At 40.4% G+C, this 25,989-nt stretch overlaps 1 protein-coding gene across 1 annotated transcript in view; it reads left to right on the top strand.

The window, feature by feature from the left end:
• LOC122553234 (bifunctional heparan sulfate N-deacetylase/N-sulfotransferase 4-like) overlaps positions 1-25,989 on the top strand; it is an 879,937-nt gene that overhangs the window by 169,688 nt on the left and 684,260 nt on the right. Inside the window, exon 2 of the mRNA XM_043696825.1 lies at positions 9,660-9,796. The gene's annotated coding sequence lies outside the window, so the exon portion shown is untranslated. The remainder of the gene's footprint in view (positions 1-9,659; positions 9,797-25,989) is intronic.

Here is a 25,989-nt window from a genome sequence, read left to right as displayed (position 1 = left end):
GACCTCTCCATTTCCATTAATGACGACTGACTTGACACTGACATTTTTTACAAACCCACCGACTCCCACAGCTACCTGGATTACACCTCTTCCCACCCTACCTCTTGCAAAAATGCCATCCCTTTTTCCCAATTCCTTCGCCTCCGCCGGATCTGCTCCCAGGAGGACCAGTTCCACCACAGAACACACCAGATGGCCTCCTTCATTAGAGACTCAATTTCCCTTCCCACGTGGTTAAAGATGCCCTCCAATGCATCTCGTCCACATCCCGCACCTCCGCCCTCAGACCCCACCCCTCCAACCGTAACAAGGACAGAATGCCCCTGGTGCTCACCTTCCACCCTACCAACCTTCACATAAACCAAATCATGCGCCGACAGTTCCACCATCTCCAAACAGACCCCACCACCAGGGATATATTCATTGGATGCATTAAATTAAGACATGAAAAGCTAAACCCTTGCGTGGTAGTAGTAGCAAGTACAGCAATCCAAAGAGGTTTAATGGCCACACAGAGGACAATTATGCTCTTAGCATTTAAAGCAATTGCATTTCTAAGTTTATTATATTTAACTAACCAATTGTCATGTAATGAAGACAAGATGAAGAATTGATCTGGTCACTATTTGTGCTACATGCTAAGTTGGGCAGTCGGTGCATAACATGGACCAGCAGCAGCAACAGTTGGATTGTCTGTCAGCACATTTTGCAACTTTATGGTTGTGAGTGAAACATTCTACAGTGACTGCCTCCATTCACGGATTCTTCAGTATTGAACAACTTTGTATTCATCAAAAGATGACATCCTGGCTCACGTTGATTAGTATCAGGTAATCTTCATGTTGTGTAAGCATCAGGGGATGACCATTCTCAGTGAGGAAAGGCCCAAATATCTGTACCGATTTTCATTTGCATCATTAACATGGAGACCCCCATCATCGGTATCTGACTGTAGGCATGGTTGAGGTGCTGATGTGGTTGAGGGGCATTATACTCGGTGGGAGGATGGGTAGGGTCTTGGGGAAGTGGGTTTGAGGATGCATGGGACCTAGGGAGATGATGGGAAATGTTTTGGTTGGAAGAGTTTGGTATGGATATTGTGGGGGAATGGATAAATGGGTTTGTCATTGTGGGATGGGAGTGGGTTTGGATTGAGAGATGGATTGTGCTTATGTTGGGCAGGTGTGGAAGATTGTAGGATATGATTGACATCAGGGGTTGAATTGGAGGTGGAAAGTCTAGGGTGGGGTAAATTGGCAAGACCATGTCAACATTGTTGCTGCAAACTGTGTAGAAGTTGGATACTGTACAACAGGTGATTTGTTGTTTCTTAAAGCTTCTCCATCATTTGCAAGGTCAGTGTCAACAGTGTGATGGAATAACCCCTGTTCAGTGAAATGGATACATGTGCACTAACATTCAAGAATTTCAACTTCGTTAGATGCAGAGAGTACCAGTTATGCAATGATGCTACCTAGAATGGCCATCCATTGATGCTTACACAACATGAAGATTGTCTGATACTTATTAGCCTGAGCCAGGATGTCAGCCAAATCTTGTGGTGAGTGCAAAGTTGTTCAATATTGAAGAATCCATGAATGGAGCTGGTCACTGTAGAATGTTCCACTAACAAACATAAGGTTGCAAAATATGCTGACAGACAATCCTGCTGTTGCTGCTGATGGTCCATGTTATCCACTGACTGCCCAACTTAGCATATGGCACAAATAGTGACCACATCAATTCTTCATTTTGTATTCTGCACATGACAATTGGTTAGACTCGATGTCTACCTCCTACACCATTCTCACCCTTTGGCTGCAGTGAATATATTCTACAGGATGTGAAACAGCATTTCAGCAAGATAACTCAATAACAATTGCCATTGACATGTCCAAGCATGATAATGAGAAGATCATCACATCTAAGGCATGTAACATCCTGAGTTAGCCAAATGTCACCAGTTTCTTCAATGTCACTGAGTCATAAATTCTGACATTCCATACTTAACTATGCAATTGTAGAGGTACCATTTCCATACATTGTTGAACAAGAAGGCATTCCAACACTCTCTAGGGGCAATTAGAATTCAGCAGTAAATGCTGCTGTACCATCATGTTAATTTTTAAAACTATTATTAATGAAGACATTTTTTGTTAATATTGCTGATGAAATTACAGTAATATCCAAAGAGATTCCACTGCTGCTTCAGGTAGAAAAGCTGACTGAACTAATTATTGGTGTCAGTACATGTAGACTGCAGCAAATCTTACCCCCCAATGGGCATTTCCTGTCCTCTTTCAAGATGTAGATTAATTGTGAACATTTGGAAAATTATTACTTATTTAGTTCCAATATGGTGAAAATCCCTTGCAAACCAACTTGCCATTGTTAATTTGCAAATATTTAAACTGAAACTGAATGTGATCTATTCTTTGTGGCAACCGAAGTATGTTTAACATCCTACAATTTATCTTGTAGTGTGATCAGTTATAATTCAATTGATTGATATTAAAGTTATGAGTGTGCCTTTTACATCATTATGACATCAGAAAATAAAGTATTTTGTCTAATTTTAGACATGTAGTAACTCCTGTAATAGCGTTGCTGTACTCAAACTGACAGAATATATAATACAACAGCATTCAGAATAACACCACAGCCAAACTTGATGTAAAAGTTGTAAATATTTCTGTGCCTGAGGCTGCAGAGAGGGCTAGGCTTCAATATTATGCAGTCAGTAAGCCATGGATGCCCGATATCTATTTCACAGCAGATGGCCACTAAGACTGTTTGATGTCGCAATCTGACCTGCACATTATTTACAACAGGGGGCAGCAAGTAAGCTAGATCAGACATGGCCAGAGATCACGGTATCCACCATATTTGGAAAGTGTCCAGCAGTTCAACAGATCTGAATTACACTTCACAATGTATGTTATAGGATCTTGATTTACATAGTGTTTGAAGTAGGTAGGTCTCCAGCCACCAAGTGGAAGGCCACTTTGAGCATATCAGCTTAGAGGTCTAATCTGCTGCTTCATTCCTTATGACACTGCAGTTAGTTGTGAAATTTGCAGGCACATCCAAAGAAATCCAGTCGTGCTGGACATTTGTTTGGTTGTAGAATTTAAAAACAAAATGCTGTTCATTTCATGTATTTGCTGCCAATGGATAAATATCAGAATTTGTGTCATAATGATTTTGTCCATAGTATAAGGCACAGGTTTATGGAACATGTTTTATTTAAACAGCATCCAGAGCCTTTTTGATTTAAGTAACAAAACCATTGTGTTTGTTAGAAACATAGAAATATAAATAAGAGCCTGCCTTTATGCATCATGGCTCCTCTGTGCCTTTTCTCCATCTACATGTCTTAGTTCTATGAGCGTTAATACCTTTACCTGACAAAAATCTGGCCTAATTTTGACATTTGTAATGACTTACCTGCAAAAGGTTCTTCTTTTGAGGAAGAAAGACCTGGATTTCCTCTGCACCTTTTGTGGAGAAGTGCCTCTGTTTTCACTCCTGATTGGCCCAATTCTAAATTTAATATTGTGATCATTTGCAGTGAACTTCCCAAGAAGAAAATCATTTTACTCCGTCAACCCTAACTTTCACTCATCCTAAAATCTTAGTTACATCCCCTTTTAATCTTTTATATTCAAGAGCAAAGTAAGCTCAGCCTTTGCAAACTGCACTCATAATGAGTTGTTTTTCATCTCAGTAGCATTGTGGTGAATCTACTCTGCACTTGCTCATTTTCTTAAATTCAAAGTGGATGGCCTTACCCTTTTTCATATTGAACTCTATCTGCCACAGTTTTGCCCATTTATTTAACATCACATTATTCCTTTAAATTTTCTACTCTCCATCTACATTATTTACTGCACCACTTAACTTAGTGAAAGCAGCAAACTCAGATATATAACTCTTTTTCTTCACCCAAATCATTTATTAATTTGACCATATTTCACGTTAGCCATTCTGCACAAATCTCGTAAAATCTTCCAATGAATAATGGTTCATAAATCCCAATTGCCAAGAAAGAATTTCTCATCGATATGCTAGAATTTAGATATTCCTATTCAACATTAAAAAAAAATGTATTTCTGCTGTGCAGTTCAAATCAGTCTGTGCCTGTCCAGTCATCTACAAAATGCACCAAGTATTTAATAATAAAGACCTCTACAAATCAAACATCTCTTAGTAGAGCAGCTGTCATCACTATACTCTTGTACAGCAATAAGCCACATAGTAGTACGAGAGAAATTACATTAGCAAACCCTTTGCAACATTCTCCAGATCCAATGGCAGCACTGTCAAACAAATGGCAATGTCCTTCTTGAAGTCAGTTTTTCAAGGCTGCAGCCAAATCTTCAGCACAGTCAAAAATAAAGGCCTTAAAGTTTCTTCCTCCTCAGTATTGTCCCTCAACTCTCATATAGCCAGTATTCCAGGGGGGTAGAAAGTGAACACTGGAAAGACACTTGGAAATTCTCTTCGAAGTATGACAGCATTGACATTAATGTATAAGAAGAGCTTACTATAGGAAGAACATACTACCAAACATTCAAGATACTGACTTGATGTAGAAAGGATTCCCCATGCCTGTGGGGTCTAGAACCAGGAGAGATGGTCTCAGAATAAATGTAAGTGATTTAGGATTGAGATGAGGAGGAACATCTTCACTGAAAATGTGGTGACTCTTTGGAATTCTGTACTCCAGAGTGCAGCGGAAGCTCAGTCATTAAATAATTTCAAGAGATGGATTGATAGATTTCTGGTTACGAATTCTATCAAGGGATGTGAGGATAGTATGGACATATGGTATTGAGGTGGATGATCTCGAATGGCAGGGCAGGCTTGAGAGGTTTAATGGCTTATTCCTGCATCTGTGCTCCTGTTCAACTGCCACTGTTGGCTGTTGAAGATGAGCACTTCACAAGGAGCTGCCGGCATGAGTGAATGTACATTTTAGTCGTTCTCAATTTTGTGTGGGCATGTCCTGAGATAAATGCTGAACCATTTCAAGTCTGTGCCTACCCTGAATGTGCTACTTTTGCCTCAGCACATACTTGATGGACTGTACCAGTTTGTGCGTTGATGTACACTGTGGATTATACAATCACATAACATATCTTTCACCTCACACTTCAGCTTCTCTTGCATGTATCACTATACTTTCTGAGAGAGTTGATTGATGAGATTACACCCTCTCAGAGGTGCAAGACAGCATCAGATTTGAAGTTCCCTATGTCCGGATACAACTGTTGCAAGTCCTGAACTGAGTCAATGCAAGTATTCTTGCCTATTCTGTTGCAGCTAGTATCTTAGTGATCTTGTGAATAGTCACAATATTGAGGTCCTTGCATGTTGGTCCGTTTGTGTAAACCTGATAAAATTCTTGTGGTTTCTATGCAAAATTGCCACAGTAAGGTGTATCATTCACTTCTAATGATCCAGATATATATCCTTCAGCATTCTGACTAGTAAGGATGTTTGTCCTCGCTTGCGTGCTGACTTTGATCCCGGGTATGTAGTTTGCCAAATTTCATTGGACATATGATGGCAAAAGTATTGAACTATTTGACTTTGATCATACAATAGCTCACCTTCACAAAATGGAAATCCATTGGTTGCAGATTCTTCCAGTCTTCACTTTATTACTTGTGCAGCTAACCTTCTGAACAAGCTTGTGTTTATGCAGGTCTCTAGCGTTTTCCTTACGAACCTGTGGCACTATGTTTTTGTTTCTTTGCATTCTACTATCATCTCTGGTTGCACCTTTGAAAGCACATTTTCTCCTATAGGTGAGTCCAATGTCCTTTTGCAGACATCACTGTGGGGACAGCAAATCACACTTGCCACGCATTTGGCTTGTTTTTTGCATCTTAGAGTCTGTGCTGATACCAAGAACTGCACCTAAAGTTTGCAAATGTTGTCTGACTGCAATGGCTTCATGTGTTTTACTAATTTTAAGTGGTACGACAATATTGTGAAATTTTGTTTTCTCCAAGAGGTTTTCTAGAACAGCTTCACGAGGCATTGAAGTGATAAGCAGCTCTATTATGCACACAGTCAGCTCAGTCCCTGATACCTATTCCTTGCCTTTGGTATGCATCTTATGACAAGCTGATCAATTGATCCTTGTTGTGTTGCCTATCGGACCCAGTTCTCTTTTACACAAAGCTTATTTTCTAGCATTTCATGCTAAGACAGGTCTTAAGTGTTGATTCTGTGCAACCCCTCCATTTTCACTTTATTTATTTTTTAATTTTCACTATTTATTTTGTTTTATTTTCACTGTTTACTTATCTAGTTCTGCAACAGATAAAAGCGTGACTCCATCCATTATTTACAGAGCCTAAATTCACCAAGGTCCTGCTAATACATGTTGGGTCTGGGTGGGTTACTCTTTGGAGGGTGGGTGTGGACTGGATGGGCCGAAGGGCCTGTTTCCACACTGTAGTAATTCTATGGGTCTATATTTGGTAGTAATTTTTCTAATGTTCTCTGGCTTTTGCGAATTCACTTGTCATGTCGGGTTTTACTATAAGTTTTACTCCTATAAACTGCTTGGTGATTCAACAATGCAGCTGTCATGTTTCCTCAATTTTTTAAGAAAAACGCCTGTCCGCTGTTTTCAGCTGTGGCTCTTTTTTTTGCCTTGCCAACAGCTCAACTTGAAACCAAATCCCTGCCTTAGCAGACTCTCAGAGCAAATTGAGTTCCAAAGTAGAGTCACATTAGACTCAAATTGTAACTGTATTTCTCTTCTCTCAGATGTTGCCAAACCCTGTGTCTATCCAGCATGTTTATTCTCCAAAGTCCACAAACCTGCTTTTCTCATAAATTAAACGCTTGCTGTTCTTGTTGTGCTGTCTTTCTTTCTGGTATCTCAGTGTAGAGTGTAAATGTAATATCTGTGCTGTTTCGAATGTCTGGTGTAAAGTCTGTGGTTTTCAAGCTCAACCACTGCTTTTGTTCCTTACAGAAAGTACTCTGTGTTGCTGATGTCATTTTTTTGTCTTTTTGCTAAATAACACAGGTTAAGTAGTTTGGCTGCCGTTTACATGAAAATTTACCATAGGTTTATTAAACAGCTTACAGTTATGGATAACTATATATGCATTCTCTTCTAGATTGCGGCTGCTGGGATGCACGCTGGAAGTTGGTCATGTATTTTCATCTTGGCCCTTAACTTATCAGCTCGTAAAATAGCACAGCTCATAAATGAATAATGCATAAGCCATTACCTGCTACTTTTTGTCATGATGTTTGGGATGATGTAACAGTGACATTCATAGTCATATGTTAGACTCAGAAGACAAAAATGGCAGACTATACCAGAGAGAGAAGCCAAAAGAGAAAATGCTGGAAAATCTCAGCAGGTCTGACGGCACCTCTAAGGAGAGAAAGGGTCAGTTAGACTGGAAACATCAGCTCTTTTCTCTCCTTACAGATGCTGCCAGACCTGCTGAGATTTTCCAGCATTTTCTCTTTTGATTTCAGATTCCAGCATCCGCAGTAATTTGCTTTTGTGCCAGAGAGAAAGATGTGATACCTCACAGTAGAGTACGTATTATCATGTAAATAAGCTGAATTGTGTAGTAACCGACCAGAGTTAGACTGCTATTGTTCCAAGGTAGAAGAAACCTTGTTAATATATATTAGACCATAAAGTTACCCAAACAGACATTCAAAGGGAGAAGTAAGTCACAAAACATGGGGCGGCACGGTGGCACAGTGGTTAGCACTGCTGCCTCACAGCACCAGAGACCTGGGTTCATTTCCCGCCTCAGGCGACTGACTGTGTGGAGTTTGCACGTTCTCCCCGTGTCTGCGTGGGTTTCCTCCGGGTGCTCCGGTTTCCTCCCACAGTCCAAAGATGTGCAGGTCAGGTGAATTGGCCATGCTAAATTGCCCGTAGTGTTAGGTAAGGGGTAAATGTAGGGGTATGGGTGGGTTGTGCTTCGGCGGGGCGGTGTGGACTTGTTGGGCCGAAGGGCCTGTTTCCACACTGTAAGTAATCTAATCTAAAAAAACACTTGCTGTTCTTTGTTTTAATTTAGAAGGAAACAATTTCACTTTCCGACTATAGAGTCATAGATCATATGGCGTGGAAATAGACCCTTCGCTCCAATTTGTCTGAGCCAACCCAAACTAAACAAGTCAAATTTGTCTGTTTTTGATCTTTCTAAACCTTTCCTATTCATGTACCTGTCCAAATATGTTTTAACTGTTAAAGACGTTCCTGGTTTATCAAACTGAAAGTGAAAGTAAATTAGAAAAGGTACAGGTCATTCTGCTATAATGCGTGTTTTGTTAATGCAAATTTGCTGTTACGTGATTGATGAATTGGTGACGCTGTTTCTAACGCGCAAACTTTTAAAACATGTATTGGCTGTAACATGATTACATCACCAACAGTTTAAATGCTGTCTCTCAAGTGTGATTTTTCTGTAATGCGGGGTTACACAAGAACACAACCATCACATTATAGAAGATCTACTTGTAGACTGTTCATTCTTTTAGATTGAATGCAAAATATATGGATAAACATAGCAGGAATATTATGGGGAAATCAGAAAGTGATAGACATCATAAGTGATTTTTATATCGATTATCATGAATGATGATTGTGAATAAATTATAAATTCATCTGACTAATTCAGTAATCCCTGTGAAGCATAAAAAAAGTAGTAGCGTTGTTGATGAAGTTGTTCTATTGGGGCTTCAAGTTGATAAGTAAGGTATAGAGGTCAGTGTGCTTCGTATGATTTTTTTTGCTTCTTAAATTATAGTCAGAAAACTAGGCTGGAGCACAGACCTCCACGTCCAAATTCCTGATAAACATTAGGCGAAAGTGAGGACTGCCAATGCTGGAGATCAGAGTTGAAGAGTGTGGTGCTGGAAAAGCACAGTTGGTCAGGCAGCATCCAAGGAGCAGGAGAGTTGGGCCTGATGAAGAGCTTATGCTCGAAATGTCATCTCCTGTTCCTCAGTTGCTGCCTGACTGGCTGTGCTTTTCCAGCACCCCACTCCTGATATACATTCACAATTTCTAGATGCTCAAGGGCCATGCTGGAATGCTGATTCAGAAAATCTCATGCAAACACAAGTCAATAAAGTACAGGTTATGCAAAGGCCTTACAGAACTGAGGACTGAAACATACCTTTTCCCCAAAAAATTAGGGGTTACGTTCTCTGATTTCATCAAATTGAGGAACTGCCAACTAAAATATTAAGTGCAACTGATTTTGTGTCAAGTAATTTCTTGAAAACAAAGTTTATTTTGGGAGCAAAACAAAACTGACTAGACATGAGGTACCTGTATCAATTGACTTTGAATATCTCAAGTAGTGAGTGATATAATTTCAAAAGTGGAGCATGGATATTTAACAAATGTGTGAAAAAATAGCAATGTTTCCACGATTTTATTTAACAAGAAAATCAAGAGGGATGTATAGAGGATGGCTGGTCAATTATTTTCCACTATTACTCCAAGTCAACAAAATTCCTCTTCTTCATTTAAATAATGATGCAACCAACTACAACAATGTTTCTGTATGGTCATACGCTATTCCTTATCTATTTAGAATGTTTATTGAATTCCCAATGTTCTAATTGTATTTCTTTTCATCATCAAACTGCAGATGGAGAGAAGGAAGACACACAGAATCCCTGCTACGAGAATGAAACCACAACCTACTCAAAGCTCCTTATAGAACAAAGTTCATAATCATCAAGCAACTGAGGACTTGTGAATTGTAACTCTTATCTCCAGAGACAGGTTTGTTTAATCCTGATGCTTTTGACTAAATTCTGTCTGTCCTGATGTGTGTATTTTCCTGAAAGCTGTGTTTTTTTTTAAATTTAACTTCAGTTTTGATACCTGACAGAAAAAATAAAACTTCAGAGCTCTGGTCGGGCATCATATCAAATATGCTGAGCTCAGGATTAATCCTTTAACTTGAATAAAAAACGCGCATGTTCAAGCCACTCTATACAGATAATGCATAATCAAGGCTGATGCATCAGTACAATAGAAAGGATGCTTGTATTGTTAGAAGTACCATCTTATTGCTAAGACATTGTACTGAGGCTATATCAACTCTCTCAGGATGGAGAAAATCTCAAGATGATATGGAAAGCAAAGCAGAACAGTTCTGCCAGCATTTGGATTAATATTTGTTCCTCAACCAACAATCAATAAAATGAATTATGTGTACTTATTCTAATTCAAGAACAAGCTTCCTCATTTCTGATATTATGACAGTGACTGCAACTCCAAACCACTTCATTGATAACATGGCATCCAGATTTTATTTGTTAATATTTGTTTTCTTTTGTTATTATTTGCCATACATTGGCAGGAACTTCCTGGATTGTTCCCTGTTCACCTTTGTGATTTAAGAACAGAGTTTGCAAGAATAATGTTGGCATACATAAGCAGATTGGCTGCCACAATGCTGATGATGCTACATGTAGTAGAGTGGGAGCAATTCTGAGGAAATTCTTCACTGATTTGTAATATCTCGAATCTTATGATGCATTGAAGTGAAGATCATGTAAAATATTCTTTACTGACGTATGAAGATATGTATGATAAAGAATAGAGTGGACATCTAAAATTATATCAGAAACTTTTAAGTGGACAAAGACACTGGAAAATTCTGTAGTTACTGATGGGTGCTTATCATAAAGGAATAACATAATTCTAATGATGAGTAGCTCAAAAAACCAATTGAAATATGAGCAAGAGGAGGCCATTTGGTCCTTTATCATTTAATCCGATTGTTTTTACTTATTGACCACAACTTCACCTTTCTGTGTTGTTCCCACCATTCCCTGCGCCCTTTAATCGCCCTAGTATCTGCCTTGAATATATTCAACAACTGAACATCCACAAATCTCTGTGTTAGAGAATTCTGAAACAATTCTGATTATTAGTCTTTAGAATGGCTCCAAATACTTGATTTATTGGTGTTAGTTGTTCTGCCATATAGCCTGAAGGTTTTTCTTCATAAGAATTGACACTCATTGACAATCTATATCTATTTACACATGAATGAACATTAATTTAAGTAAGGAAGCAATAGAATTTACTCTTGCACACCAACTTAACATTCCTGTCTTTCATTTAAATGTTTCCTCAGTCTTGGCAAAGAGAGATCCTTGGTGTACTGCTTGCTTAATTTAACCATGAATGTGCAGAATAGCTCCTGTGACTAGAATCACTTACTTTAAATGGTATAATTTACTTTGGTGAATTGATATGAACAACTGAAAATGTTATGTTTTCCACATACCAGAACTAAGTAAAAACTCTTCTAACTATCCTCTGCTCCTACCTCTTCATTTTACCAAGATTTGTCACAACCTTCTAGCTATGAAACCTTTTCCATCTGTCCTATTTCAAACAGCATGTGTACCATTGTTTCCGTGGCTGTTTTTAAATCTGCCACTTTACCAGATGGGTAGCGATTAAAAGAATTTTCAGCACAAAGGGGCAGTGCCCACTTGGATTGAATCATCAATCCTGGTAAAAATTGTGATAAAAGTTATATATCTACGTTGAAAAGAATCTTTTTTTTCTCCCAGTCAACAAGCTTCTCCTTATTCAGTTGGGTATCATAGGAGGCAAAATCTACCACAACTGGGCAGCATTTTAAAAATATACCTTTCAAATTTGCTAACTAAAAATAAACCTTGGCACATTTAAGAGTGACAAATCAGTGTCCATGCATTGTGAGTAACCCAATTTTAAAATCCTGAAAACAAGTTTTTTGAAACCATATAAAGCTGTTTTTAAATTAGATTGGGATATAGAGATCCCAGGGCATCGGTGACAGTAGCATTGGTGAAGTACACCAAGGCTCATGGTGGTGGCAGCATCAGTGGAGGTGAAGTGACACCGGGGAGTGGTAACTCATGTTCTGGCAGCGCAATGAGGGAACTCACGGCTCCTCACCCTTATCTGAACACTTAACAAGGAGTATAAAGTCGAACTTTATTTCTTTATTTCATCATTTTTCTGCCTTTATATTCTATGTTTTGGTTTATTTTTGTTTTAAGATGCCACCAGGGAGAGGTGGCACCATACCACACTTTTTATTGTATTTTGTAACAAAATACACAGAGTCATAGGAATGTACAGCACAGAAACAAACCCTTTGGTCCAACTCTTCCATGCAAACCACATATTCCAAACCAACCTAGTCCCACCTGCCAGCACCCAGCCCATATCCATCCAAACCCTTCCTGTTCATATACGCATCCAGATGCCTCTTACATGTTGTAATTGTACTAACCTCCCCCACTTCCTCTGGCAGCTCATTTCATACATGCACCACCCTCTGCGTGAAACAGTTGCCCCTTAGGTCTCTTTTATATCTTTCCCCTCTCACCCTAAACCTATGCGCTCTAGTGCTGGACTCCCCCCACTCCAGGGAAGAGACTTTGTCAATTTATCCTATCCATGCCCCTCATGATTTTGTAAAGCTCTATAATATCACCCCTCAGCCTCCGACGCTCCAGGGAAAACAGCCCCAGCCTGTTCAGCCTCTCCCTGTAGCTCAGATCCCCCAACCATGGCAACATCCTTGTAAATCTTTTCTGAACCCTTTCAAGATTCACAACATCTTTCTGATAGGAAGGAGTCCTGAATTACATGCAATATTCCAATTGTGGCCTAACCAATGTGCTGTACAGCCACAACATGACCTCCCAACTCCTTTACCCAGTGCTCTGACCAATAAAGGAAGCATACCAAACGCCTTTTTCAATATCCTATCTACATGTGATTCCACTTTCAAGGAGCTATGAATCTGCACTCCAAGGTCTCTTTGCTCAGCAACTCTCCCTAGGACTTTACCATTAAGTGTATAAGTCCTGCTCTGATTTGCTTTCCCACAATGCAGTATCTTGCATTTATCTAAATTTAACTCCATCTGTCACTTTTCAGCCCATTGGACCACTTGATCAAGATCCTGTTGTAATCTGAGGTAACCTTCTTCGTTATCCACTACACCTCCAATTTTGGTGTTATCTGCAAACTTCATAACTATACCTTTTATGTTTACATCCAAATCATTTTTATAAATGAAGAAAAGTAGTGGACCCAGCACCGATCCTTGTGGCACTCCACTGGTCACAGGCCTCCGGTCTGATAAACAACCCTCCACCACCACCCTCTGTCTTCTACCTTCGACCCAGTTCTGTATCCAAATGGCTAATTCTCCCTGTATTTTGTGAGACCTAATCAGTCTCCTATGGTGAACCTTGTCGAACACCTTCCTGAAGTCCATTTAGATCACATCTACCGCTCTGCCTTCATCAATCCTCTTTGTTACTTCTTCAAAAAACTCAAATCAAGTTTGTGAGACATGATTTCCCATGCACAAAGCCATGTTAACTATCCCTAATCAGTCCTTGCCTTTCCAAATACGTGTTCATCCTGTCCCTCAGGATTCCCTCCAACACCATATAAATCAAATTTCTGATTAATTCCAATATCAAATTGATTGAAAATCTCTTCAGCACATAACAGTTTGTTTCATTGTGCCCAATCTGACTGATCAGCAGCTCTCAAGGGTGGGGAGGAAGTCTCACAGTAAACCAATTCTGCCCAGCAACAGGACATTAGGCTGCGTGGAGGGTTTGTACTGAGCGAGTTAGCCGCTCTCCAACTTTCCCACTGGACCAAAGTTATCAAAACACTTCTTTAAATGTATTTCTGCAATGTTTTTGTTTCTAATTAAATCAGTGTTCAGGACGAGAAATCAATCATTGTCAGCTCCAGTTCCCAATGTGCTGATTGAACACTTCCTGCTAAAGAGTATTTAATATGCATCAACAATGCCATACACTTTAAACAACAGCATGTGTTCCATTCATGCATTGGACAAAGCAACTGTCATTCCCTCACTTCTTGAAGTTGAAGTTTACATCAGCCTTTTCACTATAATAAGCTTTAGCTATTGAGAATATCAATGAAAAATGCAAATCATCCGTGAAAAATAACAAAATTTGAGTTCAGGCTGAAAGCAATTATGTGTTATTCATCCATAATACTGTTACTCTTTGATATTTCAAAGAGTCAGCTTCATCTGTTCCTGAGAATACTGTTCAATGCCAAAAGCAACATCTTATGGCAATTTCTATTGTCAGTCAGCTTTGAAACGTTCAGAGGAAAAATACACAGTGTTAAGGGAACAGACAACTTTCTGAACTTTTTATGTTTATTTTTATTTATTTATGAAATGTATATCCTAGTAATAGTTTTTTAATGTTGCAGATGCAGATCAAGAAGTTCCTCAGTAACTTTTAGTAATGTCTTGGTAATTATGGATTGCATTTGGTAAAATTGTTCCCAGGAAATGCACTGAACTTCCTAATTAGCATTTTTACTTCCATTTAATAAGGAAATCCGAGAGACAAAACCAAAATAAGAATTTTAAGATGGACTCTGTTGTGTTTAGGATTGTGTTGCTTTTAAAATGGTCATTTTGTTGGAATTTTCACAACTATTTTTCATTATGAGGCAAGAATATTGTTAGTTTATAACAAATGAAAATTTTAATCTTTTAAGAATTGGCACATTTTGCTTGGTGATTTCTACAGTTGTGGTTAATAGTGCATTTCAGTGTAAACGATTGTGGTAAAATATTTTACATGATGATTCATAAAATCTTTTTTGCAGCAACATTTTGAATTATGCAACTCCTTCCACATTATGAAGCCCTATTTCTGATGTACTATTCAGAACCAGTGTATGTATGCATTTATTCAAATTGTCAGTTGGAAACTTAGAACAGCAATGGTTTCTTCTACTCATTAGGATCATGTTCAGTGAGCTATCAGTTAATGTCAACTTAGCAAAGGAGTTAATTATTTTGATAGATGATTTGAACCACAAAAACATACAATTGATTTTAATTTCATTAATTAATAGATCAAAATGTATTTTAATTGTATAATAGGTTTCCAGATTACCTTTCATTTTCCAAGATATTAAAGGCCTGAAGAATAATGAATATGTAAAAGAATACTATGGTAATGTGATAAATTTATATGGTGTAATTTATGTTTACTCCAACACGTCCAGTGGCATTATGGTTCAATAATGCGACATTTTAAAAATTTAACATTTCATTGTAGTGAATACCTACAATTTAATTAGGAGTGCAATTAAACATTTAGGGTCTATAATTGGTCAATCAATCACTACTCTTGCTGTAAACATTTTACCTTTGTTTAGTTTACATTCCAGCTCAAGTTAACTTGAACTAGTCATTGTAAAATTCTTGTGCTGCAATTTGAGGATTGGTAACTAGATGTTCCAGGGATTTGACAAATAAAAAGTCAAATGCAAAATACTTTGGATGAGCAAAAATACTGGAAATACTTGGAAGCTCAGACAGCACCTGCTGGGTGTAGGGTACTATCTTACAGGGGACTGAACAATGGTAGGCTATGACAAAAAGTGGGAGAGTCATGTGAGAGGTCTAGTAACTTCTCAATATTGTGAACAACTTGCTGCATCTTTTAACAGGTTCAATGAATCAAGGTGAAATTCTCACTAGGCAGTGGTGAGTTAAGGGAGTTTATTCATTGTTTACAATTGTATTAACTGTACATCTCACCACATTATTATCCTACCACCCACTGCAAGCAAAATGGATGCCAAGAATTCCTGACAGGCAAGTCAGAGCAGCCTGGCAACTTCAGCTCACCACTTGCTCTAAAGGACCTCCATGTCGGATAGGTACCAACGTCTCAAGGCACGCTCCTCAGGCATTGACCACACACCCCATAACCATGGTCATTAGCATCAGATATGTGCCAACCTCTAAGAACACACATAGCACATCCCTGAATCATTTACAGTATGTTTCTGTACTTCAATGCTGCACCCTAGAACTCCATGGAAAGCTAAGGAGGTGATTGCTGGGCCTCTTGCTGAGATATTTGCATCATTGATAGTCACAGGTGAGGTGCTGGAAGACTGGAGGTTGCCTAACGTGGTGCCACTGTTTAAGAAAGGTGGTAAGGACAAGCCAGGGAACTGTAGACTGGTGAGCCTGATGTCGGTGGTGGGCAAGTTGTTGGAGGAAGTCCTGAGGGACAGGATGTACATGTATTTGAAAAAGCAAGGACTGAATAGAGATAGTCAACATGGCTTTGTGCATGGGAAGTCATGTCTCATGAGCTTAGAACATAGAACATAGAAGAATACAGCGCAGTACAGGCCCTTGGGCCCTCGATGTTGCGCCGATCCAAGCCCACCTAAACTACACTAACCCACTATCCTCCATATACCTATCCAATGCCCTCTTAAATGCCCATAAAGAGGGAGAGTCCACCACTGTTACTGGCAGGGCATTCCATGAACTAACGACTCACTGAGTGAAGAACCTACCCCTAACACCAGTCCTATATCTACCCCCCCTTAATGGTGGCCCAGGGACAAGCACCAACGCAGACTCACCTCAGATCCCACGAGACTCTACCTTTTGTAGCAGCCTGCCGTAAGATGTGAAGCGATCCAGAAGAGATTACTGACGCAAAGGTGACTACACTTAAATGAAAGTGCTGGGAATGGCAACCGTGATGGAACTCGCAGCCAAGGAAGGTCAACACCTCACAAAATGGTGGCTGAGAGTTCACAAAATGGTGGCCCAGGGACAAGCACCAACGCAGACACAAAACTGCCACTGCTGTGGAAACACATGTCAGGCAGCAGCAAATTGCTGCTGGAAAGAAGCTGTGTGCAGAAACTGCAGCATTAAAAAAGAATATATTAAGCGAGAAGAAGTTTGAGAGGCAACTTAATTGAGATATATAAGATAATCAAAGGGTTAGACAGGGTGGACAGTGATAGCCTTTTTCCTTGGACGGTGATGGCTGGCCTGAGGGGACTGTAGCCTACTATGGGGAACCTTATCAAACGCCTTACTAAAATCCATATATACCACATCTACCGCTTTCCCCTCATCAACCTCCTTCGTCACCTTTTCAAAGAATTCAATAAGGTTTGTGAGGCACGACTTGCCCTTCACAAAACCATGCTGACTATCCTTGATCACATTATTCCTATCCAGATGTGCATAAATCCTATCCCTTACAATTTTCTCTAAGACTTTGCCCACAACAGAAGTGAGACTCACCGGCCTATAGTTACTAGGGCTATCCCTACTCCCCTTTTTGAACAAGGGAACCACATTTGATTGAGTTTTTTGAAGAAGTAACAAAGAGGATTGATGAGGGCAGAACGATAGATGTGATCTATATAGACGTTAATAAGGCATTTGACAAGGTTCCCACGGGAGATTGGTTAGCAAGGTTAGATCTCATGGAATACAGGGAGAACTAGCCATTTGGATACAGAACTGGCTCAAAGGTAGAAGATAGAGGTTGGTGGTGGTAGGTTGTTTTTCAGACTGGAGGCCTGTGACCAGTGGGTGCCACAAGGATCGGTGCTGGGTCCACTATTTTTCATCATTTATATAAATGATTTGGATGTGAGCATAAGAGATATAGTTACTAAGTTTGCAGGTGACACCAAAATTGGAAGTGTAGTGGACAGTGAAGAAGGTTACCTCAGATTTCAATGGGATCTTGACCAGATGGGCCAATGGGCTGAGGAGCGGCAGATGGAATTTAATTTAAATAAATGCAAGGTGCTGCATTTTGAGAAAGCAAATCTTAGCCGGACTTATACACTTAATGGTAAGGTCCTCCGGAGTGTTGCTGAACAAAGAGACTTTCGAGTGCAGGTTCATAGCTCCTTGAAAGTGGATTCGCAGGTAGATATCGTAGTGCTTGGTATGCTTTCCTTTATTGGTTCAGAGTATTGAGTACAGGAGTTGGGAGGTCATGTTGCTGCTGTACAGGATATGGTAAGGCCACTTTTGGAATATTGTGTGAAATTCTGGTCTCCTTCCAATCGGACGAATGTTGTGAAACTTGAAAGGGTTCAGAAAAGATTTACAAGGATGTTGCCAGGGTTGGAGGATTTGAGCACAGGGAGAGGCTGAACAGGCCGGGGCTGTTTTCCCTGGAGTGTCGGAGGCTGAAGGGTGACCTTATAGAGGTTTACAAAATCATGAGTGGCATCGACAAGGTCTTTTTCCTTGGGTGAGGGAGTCCAGAACTAGAGGGCATAGGTTTAGGGTGAGTGGGGAAAGATATAATAGAGACCTACTTTTTAGTAGGGCAACTTTTTTAATGCAGAGGGTGGTGCATGTGTGGAATGGGCTGCCAGAGGAAGTGGTGGAGGCTCGTACAATTGCAACATTTAAAAGACGTCTGAATGGGTATATGAGTAGGAAGGGTTTAGAGGATTTTGGGCCAGATGCTGGCAGGTGGGACTAGATTGGATTGGGATATCTGGTCAGCATGGAAGAGTTGGACCGAATGGTCTGTTTTGGTGCTGTACATCTCTATGACCTCGGGCTGCAGTAATATCATTGTAATATTGCTGCAAGGACAATGTGCACCCAGACACATGAACATAACCAATGAATTGGACCAGGCTACATTTCTGAACTGTTCACTTGCTCTTTTAGTGTTTGCTCACTTTGAGTCTCCCTGAGTGCCCAAGTATCCCTGCCTTGCCTTGGCTTGGCTTATCTGTTTTGCAATTTGTCCCTTCACCAGAGATTCCAGGCTGACAATGCTGCTGAATATCCTAGATGGTTGGCCTAGACAGAAAGCCAGGAACATTGTCGTGGTTGTCAGCAATCCTAGTCGAATCAACGTAGATAGCCTTTGATCAGGATGAACCAACAATGTACATCAAGGCAGTCTGTGATCCTAGTCCAGTGGGTTGGATACAGTCAGCTACTGGGGGCAGTCAGAGGTAGGCACCTCTCCACATAACCAGTGAGGAGCCAAATGTTGGACAGCCATCTTGACTCTTTCATGGAGTTGTTTTCTTCCTGGAATGAGAGAGAGAGGCAGGTATTAAGGCAGATGTAAGTGGCTGGAAGAGCTGTTGTTTTTGGTACGAGAGGGAAAGTGTCCAGATTGAGTAAGTAGGCAAGTAAGCAGTGGGTATGCAGGGTTAGTGCTGTTGGGGATTGAGATGGATGAGGATGAATGAAGAGAGATGTTCCATGCAATCGTGAGAGTGGCAGAGCATGAGCCTTATTGGGAGGTGAGTACTGTGGCAGAGATAGTGAGTGTGAGGTGTCAGAGAGAAGATGGTGGAATGGAAAAAGGTCATTGACCTTTCCTCACTGCAGGACATTCCTCCAGAAAGCCAAGACTGCTTTAACCTGGATGGAAACCTCAGACCAGGCTGGCATGGTGTTATAGCATCCATTGCCAGTCCTGGGAATACTGGAAGTTCCACTACGGCACCACACCATCCACTAGGACCTCTGGGGCCTTACTCACAGAGAAGGGCACCAACTCTCTCTTCTGTCATATCTGGGCAAATGTCAGGAAGCACGCAGAGCAGCTCCAGCCTAATAATGCTTGTCTGGGTGCACAATTGTCTTTTAAAGAGGACACCAGTGCCAGGGATGTCACTCAGTTCTGGCAGCAGCAATTTCTAGATATGATAAGTTGGAGAATTGAGCTAGAATTGGGCAAGGGGGCACCATACATTTAGGGGATATTGTAAATTGGTTAAGTTTGATAAAATATAGCGAGAGTTCTCACTAGGCCTCACAGAGAAAAGCTTGCCATGAAACTCAATGAAATTGAAGCCTAGCCAAACAAAAACATAAGATTCAGCTCCAGCAGTTAACATTTCAAGTCAATGACCATGCATCAATCTTGAATGATGTTAGAGCAGAATCACTTCTGAACAGGTACAGGGCCTGGGAAGTGTGGCTGGAAGAAGTAGAGGAAAGAAATAAAACACAGTGTTCCCTCTGTGGCAGCAAGGGGAAAGGAAGATAAAGCAACAAAAGTGATGATGATTGTTGTGATCTCAATCAGGACCATTAGCTTTTACGAAGAGATTCAAACTTCCAATTAATATATGAAAAATAACATTTCTCATTTTTTAAAAATTGTATGGAACAAATGAATAAAATAAACACAATTTTTTTGTGGTAGTTGATACTTTAACTCCCGAGAGTGCCATTAATCACCCATCATACACTTGATGAAATTACAGTCCGCAATTACTCCCTGCCTGTGTTCCTGTTTTGCGTGGTGGGAACTTTGAATGTCTGTCTCGAGGTGTATTCCTCAATTCTCAGAGAGCTTTTAAAATCCACCACTGATTAGTAAAGCCTTTTCCAGTGATCCTTCACCCCTTCAACCCCCTCACCCCAGCCATGTCAGGAAAAGTCTTCCAAATCTTTGGAGGGCTTTAGAACGTGCACTTTCAGCTAGAGACCATCTCCCTCCTGCAATCAAGCTGACTTTTCTCTGGTTGATCACGTAGAGGTGCTTACTGATTTTTAGCAAAGCTAAAATGGTCTCAAAATGGCTTCCTCTGCCTTCCTTCCCCAGTGCATCACAAAACACATAAAACAAGCACAAATTGAATAGTCATCTTTGATGCCAACTCAGCTTTAGGACGTGTCTGAAGGTGTGCTGATGTATCTTGATGTTAGGTGTGAGTTCTAAGTGTCATTAGGTGCTGATGTTTGAGCAAAGATGTTGTGATTAGATTATGCAACAAAACAGACCATAAGAAATAGGAACAGGGGTAGGCTATTCAGCCCCTTGATCCTACTCCACCATTTAATAGGACCGTGGCAGATCCAACATTCCTCTGTCCACTTTCCTGCCTTTTCCCTGTACCCCTGATTCTCCTACTGATCAAGAATCTATCTATCTCAGCCTTAAATATTCACAAAACTCTGCCAACTTAGCTCTCTGTGGCACGGAGTTCCAAAGACCGACCAACCTCTGAGAGAAGAAATTCCTTCATATCTCAGCCTTAAATTGGTGGCAGATTATTCTGAGATTATGCCGTCTGGTCCTCTCTTCCCATGAGGGGAAATGTCCTCTCAGCAGTTACTCTGTCAAGGCCCTTAAAAATTCTACATTTCAATGTGATCCCCTCTTATTCTTCGAAATAAAGCGAGGAGAGTTCCAGTCTGTTTAGTCCTGGCTGTTAAGAAAATCCCTGCATATTAGGGATCTTCCAAGAAAACTTCTCTGAATTGTCTCCAATGAAACCCAGTTTCTGCAGCTTTCCTTAAATAAGGGGACCAAAACTGCTCACAGTACTTTAGATGTGGTCTCACCAGCACTTCACCAGTTACAGTAAGACTTAGTTTACTCTTATACTCCAACCCCCTTGAAATGAGACTCAGCATCCCATTAGCCTGCCTGATTACCTGCTCCACCTCTTTGTGACCTTTCTTTGCTTCGTCCTTTTGTGTTGAAGCCTTCTGAAGGGGTAATGTACTGGTTTCAAGAGGCCTTTTTAATAATAATATTATTTTGTTCTCCCTTCCAAAATGAACAACTTCACTTTTTCCCTTGTTCTACTCAATTTGCCAACTTTTTGACCACCTGCGTAATCTGTTGATACCTCTCTTTCATCGGCATCCCCTTTGCAACCTGCCTTTTCACCTGTTTTTGTGTCATCTAAACACTTAGCTTCACTTCTTTCCTCCATGTCATGAACAGATATTGGAAACCATTGCACCAGAGCCAGCACTGATCCCTGTGGAACACCACTGGTTACAGGTTGCTAAGAAAAACCCTTTAAGAAGAACTCACTGTTTCCTGCCCATTAGCCAATTCTCTATCCAGGCCAATGCACTATCTCCAACACCTTTTGATGTAGCAAGGACAAGATGCATTTAATTACTTTAACTATTTAGATATCATCATTAATTTTCTTGTAATTCTGCTGCTGAGTTCTCAGATCCAGAGGACAATAATAACAATTGTTATCCCTGTCCTGTTCCAACCGCTTTCTGAGAGTGGTTGTTGAGGGACTTCAGGCCTCGTGAAACCAGTACATCACCCCTTCTGTCCACCTCCTCCATTAATGGTTCCAATGCTGTATCAATGATCATGAAAGCCCCTGTCAGTCTCAGTAGTCCATTCTCTTTGATTAGAAGTGTGGTAATAGTGTTCATGACATTCACTGTAGCTTTCCATTAAAGGGGACAGACTATATTTAAGAGCAGAAGGACATGCTATAATGTGTTCTCAGCACAACATTTGGCTTCTCCCTGCTGAGTGCTGAGGCTGCCAACAATGTGTATACATCTGCTTGTTCCTCAACACGGTTAACAGGACCCTCAGTCTGATCTGACCTATCTCCCACACATCAGCCCTTACCCTTTCTGTTCCCTCCCACATCAGCAATAGGATCCCCTGGTTCTTACCAACCCCCCAGCATCCACACCCAGAGGATCATTTGTTGCTATTTCTGCCACCTGCAGTGGGATGCCAGCAGCAGACACCTATTCCCTTCCCCTTCCATGTTAGCTTTCTGTCAGTACTGTTCCCTCCAGCATACCCTGGTCCACTCCTCCTCCACTCCCAATGCGCCCCCCCAACCCCCTCCCACCCACAGCCCCACAGTGCCTTCCCCTGAACCATAGAAGGTGTAACATCTGCCTAGTTCATTCCTCCCTCCTCATTATCTAAGGCCCCAAACACACCTTCCAGATGAAGCAGAGACTTACCTGCACTTCATTCAATCTATTCTGCTGCATCTTCACTGCTCACAATGTAGTCTGCTCTATGCTGGGACAATGAAACATACACTGGGCGATCAATTTGCAGAATGCAAACTTTTTGTCTGCAAAAATGGCCTAGGGCTTCCAGTTGCCTGCCACTTCAACGCACCACCATGTGTCCTGGCCAATATCTGTATCTCAGACTTGCTGCAGTACTCCAATGAAGCTCAGCACAAGTTAGAAGAAATTCATCATGGAAATCCTACAGCTTTTAGAATTCAATATTGAATTCAATAATTTTATAGCCTAAGCACCTTCTCCCATTTCCTTATCCCAACTCCCACATACTAGGCTTTGTTATCCCATGGTGTGTTAACACAAAACCCATTGTTAGTCATTAATAGTCCCCATTAGTAGCTAGTCATTCTCGAAGCCTGACCGTTATCCACTTGTTTGTCTGTCCAAATATTCTCTTCTTTTTGGGCTCTATCTCCATCTATTGCTTACTCCTTAAATCCTATCTTTTGCGGATAAAAAAAAGTTCACTGGACCCAAAATGTTAACTCTGACTTCTCTCCAATGATGTTGCCAGACCTGCTTTTTTTGTTGCTTTTGATTTCTAGCATCCAGTTCTTTGGATATCTGGAGTGTCCTCTGGTTATAAGTGGCTAAATGAGATGGCATCAACTATTTTGCCCGCTGAATATCCTCAGAACTGGCACGGGCAACCCTTGAATTGGAACTACTCCCCACCACATGTCCAATTATCAATTCTATCCAATCCTTAGTCTGTATTATTTATTGCAAGTTGATTGGCTCAGTTGGCTGGACAGCTGTTTTGCAATGAAGAATAATGCATTGGTTCAATTCCCACCCCGGCTGAGATAACCATGATAGACTGCCTTTCTCAATCTCTCCTATCACCTGAGGCCTGGTGGCCCTCAGTTTAACCACCACCAGTCATCTCCCTCTCTCGAATTAGCAGTAAGGAGGAGAAAGTGAGGATTGCAGATGCTGGAGATCAGACCTGAAAAATGACATTTCGGGCCTGAAGAAGGGTTTATGCCCAAAACGTTGATTCTCCTGCTCCTTGGATGCTGCCTGACCTGCTGCGCTTTTCCAGCAACACATTTTTCAGCTAATTAGCAGTAACCCTATTAGTCTATCATGATTTTACCTTTACCTTAGTATTTGTAATAAATATGAATATTACAGAACTGTACAATGCATCATTGTAAAAAGTAGATGAAAGATCTTTATGGAAGAAATGAATAGATTCCAGTAGATTTCCTTGAAGTAATATAAAACAACTTTTCTCCAAAGAACCAGTTTTCTGTTGGGTTGATATCAAATAACTGCATCAGGAGATCTATAATGATTCAATTAAATAATTTTATATTTCTAAACAAGGTTAATAATTATACATAATGACAAAGCCTGAGGTAAAAATGCAGTAGTTACCTTTGAAACATTAAACAAAGGGATGATCAATATTCTGAATAACAGAGCAACAGGGCAGGATTGAGTAAACTCATTTTAAGTTACTTGTTTTTGTAATAACAGTGTCAAAATTAAAATAAATATTTCATGTCATTAGAAAACAACAGGTGACTGAGAGTGTCTCTACTATGAATCATGCAGCTATTTATTTCAGAAACTGAGAGTGCTCCAGGGTTCTACAGTTTAACATCTCGATAAATGTTTGATGTTTGCATGCTGCAAGGTATGTGCCTCAGTGTACATTTTCTGGTTTCATAGATACCATGTCTCGTCAAATGGAATGTTTTGCTGTTACGTGTTTGTACACTAATGAGTTCAATCTGCAAAACAGTACATTCTAAATATTGTGTTTCTTTGGGATTATTTGGGGATTTTGTTTTGCATTTATGCTGAATATAAAGAGCTCAGAGTAATGTTGGGTGAACAAATGATAAACACTGGACCTGAAGCACTTCTTCAAAATATTTCTGTGGCTAATTTTCTTTCAAAACTGACCAGATTTGCCTCTAAATATTTAACTTCATGCGATTACTAAAGCATTTAAGAATATTCTGTGGACATTTAGTTGCATGCAGTTTAGAATAACATATTTGGCAAATTTTCGTTTTAAATCGCCTGGTGAAGATATTGTCTGAAAAATATGTTGCTGGAAAAGTGCAGCAGGTCAGGCAGCATCCAAGGAGCAGGAGAATCGACACTTCGGGCATAAGCCCTTCTTCAGGAAGATATTGTCTGTAATGTTACATTTGGGAAGATTGTGACAATGTGAAGAGTTTAAACTCATGTAAAAGACTACTGGCGTTAACTTATCAGTGCTCAGGCATTTGATAGGAATGTATTTGGATCTAACATGCTTATATTTCTGTAAGCTTATTTATAGAAACACCTGTACGCTAGTCTCTAAACTGCTATTTCAAATGATATATTTAGAAAGGAAATCTTAAGAATGAATGCATAGAGTTTCATCCATTGACAAATTTACAGCACGATTTACTGCCTTACAAGGTAATGGGATAATGGCAGTCTTTTTAATTCTCTTTTGATTTTCATTTTTAAAAGGATACAGGCATCAAGGTTTTCTTATTAAAGCTCATGGGGCCAGGTACTCAGTAAATGAATTCTCAAAAACCCCTTTTAACAGAAACAGGACAGAAATAAATAAAGGAATTGGTTGAAAGGGGTTGTGCATTCAGGTAGCAGCAGTGGCTGGAACTGGTGACAAAAGTGTTTCAGAAAAGATATAAAATGACAAATAGAATAGCAGCAAAGAGAAGGCCCACTAAGCACAAGAGGCTGGAAAGTAGAGATTTTCACATGAGGCCTGAAGGCCTTCAAGGCATATTGTATGACAAAGGTGGGAGCTGATTGCGATGGAGGTTAATTCAAGGAGTTTGGCCGCATAGTTCTGGCTTTGGTGCCACAATAATCCCAGTGGTGCTACATAGGGGACGGAAGCCAGTGATATATCTCCTATCCAGTAACACCATGAGCCTCAAGTAACTGCTTAATGCACCATTGCTCACCTATTGGCAATTATAGCTATAATTATAACTATAACTATCCCCCACCTCAAAAGCTGCTGCACCCACATCTTACTATTCATTCATGGGATGAGGGCATCATTGGACCAGATGGCATTTCTTGCCCATTCCTAATTGTTAAGAGCTGAAAATGTGTTGCTGGAAAAGCGCAGGCAGCATTCAAGAAGCAGGAGATTCGACGTTTTGGGCATGAGCCCTTCTTCAGGAATGAGGAAAGTGTGCCAAGCAGGTTAAGATAAAAGGTAGGGAGGAGGGACTTGGGGGAGGGGCATTGGGAATGCGATAGTTGGAAGGAGGTTAAGGTGAGGGTGATAGGCCGGAGTGGGGGTGGG

This window comes from Chiloscyllium plagiosum, chromosome 1 (genome assembly GCF_004010195.1).
Source record: "Chiloscyllium plagiosum isolate BGI_BamShark_2017 chromosome 1, ASM401019v2, whole genome shotgun sequence".
Classification (NCBI taxonomy): Eukaryota; Metazoa; Chordata; class Chondrichthyes; order Orectolobiformes; family Hemiscylliidae; genus Chiloscyllium; species Chiloscyllium plagiosum.
This window is presented reverse-complemented; position numbering and strand designations above follow the sequence as displayed.